The 9,508-nt window shown below is 44.6% G+C and overlaps 1 long non-coding RNA gene across 1 annotated transcript; it reads right to left on the bottom strand.

Moving 5' to 3' along the window:
- Positions 1-4,733: 4,733 nt before the first annotated feature.
- On the bottom strand, positions 4,734-8,883 carry LOC142047060 (uncharacterized). Its single transcript, XR_012656204.1, has 2 exons — positions 8,783-8,883; positions 4,734-5,358 (listed from the first exon to the last, which is right to left on the bottom strand). It is a non-coding gene; the product is annotated as an uncharacterized LOC142047060 (long non-coding RNA).
- Between the last annotated feature and the right edge of the window lie 625 nt (positions 8,884-9,508).

Raw genomic sequence — 9,508 nt, 5'->3', positions numbered from 1 at the left:
CAGGGGTCCTGGGGGCGGGTAGTCAGGAAGGGGGGGGTTGGATGGGGCGACGGGGAGCAGTCAGGGGCAGGGGTTCTGGAGGCGTTCAGGGGACAGGGAGAAGGGGTGGTTGAATGAGGGTAGGTGTGCCAGGGGGCAGTCAGGAAGGAGAGGGGGTTGGATGGAGTGGCAAGGGGCAGTCCCAGGGGAGGGCGGGGCATGTCAGGAGACGAGAAGTGGAGAGGGGGCACAGATATGGGGTAGGGACTGGGCCATACCTGGGTGTTTGGGGAGGCACAGCCTCCCCTAACCGGCTCTCTATACAATTTCTGAAACCCAGTGCGGCCCTCAGGCCAAAAACTTTCCCGCCCCTGACTTAAATCCTCAAGACAAACCTGAAATGGTACTTCAGTGGTGCCTGGGTCTAGTGCTGGCCCTCTGCAGATGTGTGAGTTTCTCCCTAAGACAATAGCTTCTGTTATAAATGATACAAATTCATTAATATCGCTTCAGTGGGAGATGTAGGATATGACCTATATTAAAAATCTCAATTTCCTGGTATGAGTTATTAGCACTCAATCTTGATCTGAATAAATCAACAATTTTTGTTTTTTTTTAAAGTCTTTTTAAATAGTAGGCGTTGACATCAGTGTAGTACAATCTCACACAAAACCAGTAGTTGGGTAATATTGATCCTCTGGGTCTGGCGCATAGAGAGTAAATGTTTCTCTTAAGATTAAGTATTTGCAAGGAGAGCTATTGCTTTAGCACAAAAGAAGAGCCTTTGTGCAAGGAAACTTGAAGAACTGGAAATTCCTGAGAGCAATTAAATGCCAATGTACCAGGAACAGAGGTACAAATACAGTACTTTGCAGGTAAATCCCCTTCTTTATGATTATAATTTCCTTAACATGTTTAACAATTATTCTGAGCAAGGGACTTCACAAATACATTAGGAACTGCTGGATCTAAGTTACCTGGAAAGCCCTTAAATAGTCTGGTGATAAGCATTACAAAAAATCCTAAAATAAGTAGAACAGTCTTCCTCCCTAATCTTTCAATAGTTCATGTTTACATTAGCTCTTATTAGTCTTGGAGGATCCCATCCTAGAACTCAGCTTCTGACAAGCAACACTATGCTGCTTCTTTTGAATGCCACACATTCTGGTCCGTATTAAATTCCTGGGCATAATGATGGAGGACTACTGGACAATAAGGGAGATGGACCTTTTGGAGGGTCAGAGAAGAAATAGAGTGTTAAAAAGAAGTTGAAAGGGAAACCTTTGAGAAACTCATTCTGAACCTGAATGTTAGGCTCCAAGTAGATTTTGATAAAGTGGTACATGAGCAGCTGGTAGTAGCAAGACATCATGTAGAACAAGCATCTAGTTAAACTGAATAATTCCAGGAAGGCTGAATAAAAACAAAACAAAAAAATCAGTGAAAGGCAGGATTGGATAACCACATTAATGAACAGGATGTTCTTATAAAGATAGACTCTGGTGCAGAACATAATGTAATGACAGATGCAATATACTAGCAAATGCTGCAGAGCATAATTAAAAAACTAGACAATTTCACGTGTGGGTCACCAAGTAAATAAACTATTTTTTTTTTAAACTAGGCCTGGCAAGGCTACGTACTCCTGAATTCCTTGTCCAATCTTATTGTTGTGGCATGAACAAAGTCTCTGTTCACACATCTTAGAGCTACTGACTCATCTAACTGGGGAAGTTTACTCTTCCTGTCATATACAGACACACACAACCAGTTAGCTAAATGCATCTTTGTTTCTGACTTACTATCTAAGGGTATGTCTACACTCTGACCAACACGTCACGAGTGGCAGTGGAGTTATTCCTTAAACTACAAAGGCAAAAGGAGTGAGACATTGATCTCGCCACGTGTACTAGCTACGACTCGAGATTGCTTGTGGCATTCACGGAGGTGCTGACCACAGTGGAATGGTGCTTTTGGGCTCGGGAAACAAATACTGAGTGGTGGAATCACATTGTGATGCATGTCTGGGATGATGAGCAGTAGTTGCAGAACTTTTGGATGAGGAAAGCCACATTCATGGGAGTGTGTGATGAGCTCGCCTCAGCCTTGCAGCACAAGAATGAGATCTGCCCTGTTGCTGGAGAAGCGCATGGTGATTGCACTGTGAAAACTGGCTACTCCAGACTGCTACCAATTGGTCACTAACCAGTTCGAAGTGGGAAAGTTGACCGTTGGAGTCGTGTTGATGGAAGTGTGCAGGGCCATTAATTGCATCCTGCTGTGAAAGACTGTGACTCTGGGCAACATGCGTGACATTGTAGATGGCTTTGCACAAATGGGTTTCCCTAACTGCAGAGGGGCAATAGATGGCATGCATATTCCAATTCTGGCACCAGACCACCTAACCACCAAGTACATTAATCGGAAGGGGTATTTCTCAATGGTTTTCCAGGTGCTTGTGGATCACCATGGGTGTTTCACAGACATTAACTCAAGCTGGTCCAGAAAGGTGCATGATGCACGCATCTTTCGGAACATTGGCCTGTTCAAGAAGCTGCAAGCAGGGACTTTCTTCCTGGACCAGAAGATAATCGTAGGGGAAATCAAAATGCCCATTGTGATCCTTGGAGACCCCATCTACCCCTTAATGCCATGGATTATGAAGCCATACACACGGCACTTGACAGCAGCAAGGAGTCGTTCAACAACGAGTTGAGCAAGTGCAGAATGACTGTTGAGCGTGCTTTTGGCCGTTTAAAGTCCCGCTAGCACTGCCTATATAGGAAGCTGGACCTGGCTGATGACAATATTCCTATGCTTATAGCTGCTTGCTGCATGCGGCATAATATTTGTGAAGAGAAGGGTGAAAGCTTCACTCAGCGCTGGACCACTGAGGTTCAGAGCTTGGAGGCTGAGTTTGAACAGCCAGAGACCAGGGCTATTAGAGGGGTTCAGTGTGGGGCCATAAGGATCAGGGATGTCTTGAGGCATCAATTTGAAGCTGAAAGCCACTAATATTTGTTGCTATGCTCTGGAGTGCAGTGCTTGTACTGCTAGGAGGTGATTGTGATTTTGGTGCGGACGATGCAATATGAAGATTTAACATAATTGTCTGTTGCTTTGCAGGGATCTGTTTGCTTTCAATTATAGAATAAAGACTGATTTCAAACCAACACAATTCTTTATTAAAAAACAACAACCAGAGGAGAGAGTCAAACAAAAAAACACATCAACACTGAGGGGGATGGTGGAAAGGGAAAGTCCCAGGAGGAGTTTGGGTCCCGGGACGGCTACAGATTTATGTATGTCCAGGGATCATATCCAACATTCTCCTTTGGAGTACAATGCAGTGGGTAGTCTACTTCAGCAGGGTCAAACTGCTGACGGATGAGTGTTGAGTGCAGTGGTAGTGGGAGTTCACACTGCTGGACTGGGAGGAGAGAGGAGTGGAATGCCGTGGGTACAGACTGGAGTTAGGAGGCTGATAAGACTGTGTTGGCTGTGTCTGGGGGGTGCACGGGAAAGAGTTTTGCGACAGCAGCTGCAGTGGAGGGCAGGCGCAGAGCTGCTTGGTTTGCAGTGCTAGTATTGCCTGGACCATGTCCACTTCGCACTCCATAATGTTTAAGAGCCGCTCCAGGGCTAGTTTCTGGTGTGCCACGTTCCTCTTTTGGTCTCTCATCTCGCTGTCCCACCACTCCTTCAGTTCCTGTTTCTCAGCCATGTAGTGCATCATAATGTCACGCAGAAAGTCCTCAATGTTCCTGGACTCTGCTATACACTGGACACATGGCTCTTGAGGGCAGCCAGTACTGTAAGGGGCCTGATAATCATTCCTGTCCCCACATTTTCCACAGGATGTGATCATTATGGAAGATATTTCACTGCTGAGGGTGAGCAGGGAATCAAGGGAGGGTCTTCTCGAAGACTGCAGTTTCCGCCCTGGCCCTTATGTGGCTCACCTGTGTGCAGCAATGTTCCCCACCCTACTGACAGCACAATGGTGCGGGAAAGTTACTGTTAATGGAGCAAGAAACAAAGCAGCTCTGCCAAAGAACCTGTGGCAGTGGATTGCCCAGTATCTCCACGAGAGTTTCCTGGAGATTTCTGAGGCAGATTCCTGTGAAGCAAGGGAGTCAATCAACAGCTTGTTCTGCTGCTCAGACTAGGCATGTGGTGGTACGTGCATCATACAGAGACAAGCCTGCTTTCTGCAACCCTCCTGCCCCCAACAACTAGCCTCAGCGATTCCCAAAATCAAATCCACTTACCTGGGGCCTCTGCTCCTGTTGGTGCTTCGCCAACATCAGACTGCTGTGACTTGCTAGCCTCCTCTGGGGTAGAAAAGAGTTCCTGGCTGCATGCATCTCTGACCTCTGTGACAGGTTCAATCACAGAGACCCCCTTGGGACTGTCACCTGGTGTGCTGAGACTATCTCTGAGCCCATTTTCTCTGCCAGTTTGGGACTCCAGAACCCTGCCTTGTTGAGCCAGACATGCCAGTCTGCTCCAACACATATCCAGGGTCTGAGCCACGTGCCCCAAAGCTGCAGACTTAACTGAAAACACCTTAAGAAGTGCTCCTGTCTCCAGCACCTAGACAGGTTCCAATGGGATCCAAACCCCAAATAAATCTGTTTTACTCTGTATAAAGTTTATACAGGGTAAACTCATACATTGTCCACCCTCTGTAACACCGACAGAGAGAGATGCACAGCTGTTTGCTTCCACAGGTATTAATTACTTGCTCTGGGTTAGTTAATAAGCAAAAAGTGATTTTATTAAGTATAAAAAGTAGGATTTAAGTGGTTCCAAGTAATAACAGACAAAACAAAGAAAGTTACCAAGTAAAATAAAGCAAAACACGCAAGTCTAAGCCTAATATATTTAAGAAACTGATTACAGATGAAATCTCACCCCCAGAGATGTTCCAATAAGCTTCTTTCACAGACTGGACTCCTTCCTAGTCTGGGTCCAGCAATCACTAAGACACCCCCATAGTTATTGTCCTTTGTTCCAGTTTCTTACAGGCATCACTTTGAGGTGAAGAGGCCATCTCTTAAGCCAGCTGAAGACCAAATGGAGAGGCTTCCAGGGCCTTCTATATTCTCTCTCTTGTGGGCAGAAACTCCTTTGTTCTTTTGTGCAAAGTCACAGCAACAAAGATGGAGTTTGTAGCCACCAGCCAAGTCACATGTCCATGAATGAGTTAGCTTTTTGTGGGCCGACACCATTGTTTACACGTTAGTTTGAATGTTCCTAGGAAAGCTCAAATGTGGATTGGCGTGTCCCAAATTCCATGGTCAGTTAAGTGTTTCTTGACTGGGCACTTACTGAGAATCGTCCTTTCTCAAGAGCTGACCAAATGCTTCACTGAGGCTACTTAGAATCAAACACATCGGGATACAAGTACATAGCCAATATTCATAACCTCAAATACAAAAATGATGCACACATACAGACAGCATAATATAACCAGCAAACTACAATCTTTCCACAGACACTCCATTTGACCTCCTCTGTACAAGACCTGGTGCAACCATAGGTCACAGTTTATGTCAATAACATCACACCCTCCTCCTGAACTTACTGCCAGAGTCTTAGACACTGTCCATGGCGGAGGCAGTACATGTAAAATCCCTGTTTGTCTCTGGTCACACACCATTCCAGTAGCTTTAAACCCTATGATGTCATTCATAGGTGTCCTAGCAAGGTTCTGGGTTCCTGGTCTCTGGGTGCCTGAAAACGTGTTGGGGTGCAATATTGCTAACTATATAAGAACATACGTATAAGAACGGTTGTACTGGGTCAGACCAAAGGTCCATCTACCCAGTATCCTGTCTACCGACAGTGGCCAATGCCAGGTGCCCCAGAGGGAGCGAACCTAACAGGTAATGATCAAGTGATCTCTCTCCTGCCATCCATCTCCACCTTCTGACAAACAGAGGTTAGGGACACCATTCCTTAACCATCCTGGCTAATAGTCATTAATGGACTTAACCTCCATGAATTTATCTAGCTCTCTTTTAAACCCTGTTATATTCCTAGCCTTCACAACCTCCTCAGGCAAGGAGTTCCACAGGTTGACTGTGCTCTGTGTAAAGAATAACTTCCTTTTATTTGATTTAAACCTGCTGCCCATTAATTTCATTTGGTGGTGTTTTGGAATTAATTGATGAAACTTAACGGTTAAAAAGTCACAGGACCAGATGGCATTCACCCCAAGGAGTTCTGAAAGAACACAATGTGAAGTTGAGGAACATTTAACTATGGTTTGTAACTGTCCTTTAAAGTGCGGCTTTACCCCAATGATGGAAGTTAGTAATGTAATGCCAGATATTTAAAAAGGCTCTAGAGGTGATCCTATGGTAAGGCTACATATCTATTACTCTAGAGTGATGTTTATGAAACTGAATGAAAGCGCGCATAGTAGTTGTAATAAATGTGCAGACATATAGTTATTTGTGGATGTCACTTGTTTCTGCTTAGGGAAATCTGATAGTATGTCGATTGTTCTTAAAATAATCTATTAGTTATCTCTCTCTTAAGAGAGAGATAACTAATAGATTATTTTAAGAACAATCGACATACTATCAGATTTCCCTAAGCAGAAACAAGTGACATCCACAAATAACTATATGTCTGCACATTTATTACAACTACTATGCGCGCTTTCATTCAGTTTCATAAACATCACTCTAGAGTAATAGATATGTAGCCTTACCATAGGATCACCTCTAGAGCCTTTTTAAATATCTGGCATTACATTACTAACTTCCATCATTGGGGTAAAGCCGCACTTTAAAGGACAGTTACAAACCATAGTTAAATGTTCCTCAACTTCACATTGTGTTCTTTCAGAACTCCTTGGGGTGAATGCCATCTGGTCCTGTGACTTTTTAACCGTTAAGTTTCATCAATTAATTCCAAAACATATGCATCTGCAAACTTTGCCACCTCACTCACTTTTATCCCTTTCTCCAGATCATTTATGAATACAGTTGAATAGAGATTGGTCCTACGACTGTGACCCTTGGGGAACCACCACCAATAGTTCGCCCCCTCTCCAGTTCTGCAGAAATTTCAATACATTTATTCCATTACCCGTTTGTTCCCTTTCTTTTAACCAGTTCTCAGTCCATGAAAGGACCCTTCCCTCTTTATCCCATGACTACTTAATTTACGTAAAGAGTGCCTTTGGGTGAGGGGACCTTTGTCAAAGGCTTTCTGGAAATCTAAGTACCCATCCTATAGTCCACTGGATCCCCTTGTCCACAATGTTTGCTGAGACACTTTTACAAAGAACTCTAATAGATTAGTAAGACACGAGCTTTCCCTTTTAACAGAAACAAATGTTGACTTGTTGCCCAAACAGTTATGTTTTTCTATTTGTCTGAACATTTTATTCTTTACTATTGTTTCAAGCTAATCTTTTCCCGGGTACTGATCGTTAGACGTTACTGGTCCGTACTTGCACCAGGAGATCACGCTCTAGAACCCTGTTTTAAATGTCTGGCGTTCACATTAGCTTATCTATCCAGTCATTGGGTATACAGAAGCTGATTTTAAAGGAACCAGGGGTTACAAAACCATGAGTTTAATAAGTATTGCGCAACATTCAACATTTTGAGTTCTCTTTCAGAACTCTGGGGGTGAATGCCATCTGGTCCACTGGTGAGTTTTTAACGTTAAGTTTATCATTAAATTCCAAACATACTCTAGTGACACTTCAATCTAGTGACAGTTTCCTCAGAATAGCCCACCCCAACCCCACAGGAGGATGTCACAACAACCATTACCAAAAGCGGCACCTCCTCTAGTGACACTTCAATCTGTGACAGTTCCTCAGATTTGTCACCTACAAAAGCCGGCTCAGGTTTGGGAATCTCCCTAACATCCTCAGCTGTGAAGACTGAAGCAAAGAATCCATTTAGTTTCTCCCCAATAGCTTTATCGTCTTTAAGTGCTCCTTTTGTATCTCGATCAGTGGTCACCAGGACCCCAACTTCCATCTTTGGAATATACGTCTCTGTGCACCCCAGGTCAGGACCTGTCCCCTGCTAATCTGAAACTTCCTGGCAGTCAGTAGCTGGGACAGCCTCCCTGTTACAAGGTGCAACATTCTCCTCCCCCTAGGGCGATAACAAGACAGGAGCTGGCTCTATCCAGCCCCTCTCCCAGGGACTTGTCTTGAGCCCTGGGGCTACAGGAACTGCTTTTGACCGCCCCTCCCCCAAAGCTGCATTTTGCACTGTTACAGAGGAATTAAAGAGACACTCTCATTTCCCCAGCAGAATATGTGACCACCCTCCCCTCTGGAGCTTTCAGCACAAGATTCCTTCTTGCTGCTGACAAACCCTGGGACAGATTCTGCCACACCAAAGAAATCATTCCCCAGTAGAAATGGTACAAAATTGTGTGTCACTGCTGCAACAGTCAGTTCAGCCTGCAAATCATCAGTTTCCATGTGTACCTTAGCTAGCTAAAGGTGCAAGGACTTTGTAACCTCCCACCAGTTCTAATTCTGCCATTTTTCCTGGTAACAAATCCTTCTCCTGGATCAGGTCCCTCCTGACCACAGAATTTTCTGCACGAATGTCTTTCCATCATTGGAGTACTTTGTCATTAAGTTTAACAGCATGCATATGCTCCCTGCTTGGTTGTGAAGAAGCAACCTTTACAAATCCTGCGTGGAAAGAGGCAGCACTCTGGGATACCCCTGCACTCTGAGAAACAGCAGCTTTGTGTTACCTGCCTGTTCCCACTCAGCCAAGGACATTTATTCCTAAGGTGCTCAGTGTACTTACAATGATAGCACTTCTTGGGCTCCTCTGCTTGTACAGGAGATTTGTGATGAGCAACAGGGGAATGGGGAGGTGAACACCCAGCCTCCTATTTCCATGGGTAAAACGGTGATTGTGCTTTCCACCAACCCTGTACCCCTCTGCCAGTGGTTTATGTTTAATTGCAGCTTGTGACTGCTTGAAAGACTCTGCAAAGCCAGCAAACCCTGCTTTCCACCAACCCTGTGTAGTAAGATGAGGGCCTGAGACATAAACTCTTATATCAGAGGCCCAGTATGAGGCCTAAGGTCTGAACTAAAGTAATGGTCAAGACTTTGCTAACATAAAGCAAAGTTGAGCTGTGAGCCAGAGGCAGGCCCTGCTCTCAGAAGCTGGCAAGGAAAGGGCTGATGTTGCAAAAATATACATACCTAAAAGGTACTGGACACTAGAGATATAAACATATGCTAGGGTTGTACCAGAGCCCTCCAGTACTTGCACAATCCACACAGATAACAAGGAACAGGTTGACCCATCCTAAAGACAGGAGCAAAAGGTAATATGATGGATAGAGTTGTTTTGTTCAAACCAACACGTACAAGCTGAGAGGCAGTACCTTGCTATGTAGAGGGGTTGTTCCTCAGTGGGTCAGGAGTGATGTGTAACTTGTTGGTACCTGTTTATAAGAATGCATCCCTGAGTGGATGTCTTTGTCCAGTCTAAGGGGAAGTGGAGAGTCCCGCCAC

Source organism: Chelonoidis abingdonii, chromosome 6 (genome assembly GCF_003597395.2).
Source record: "Chelonoidis abingdonii isolate Lonesome George chromosome 6, CheloAbing_2.0, whole genome shotgun sequence".
Classification (NCBI taxonomy): Eukaryota; Metazoa; Chordata; order Testudines; family Testudinidae; genus Chelonoidis; species Chelonoidis abingdonii.
Note: the sequence above shows the minus strand (reverse complement) of the source record. Positions and strands in the feature narration are given on the sequence as shown.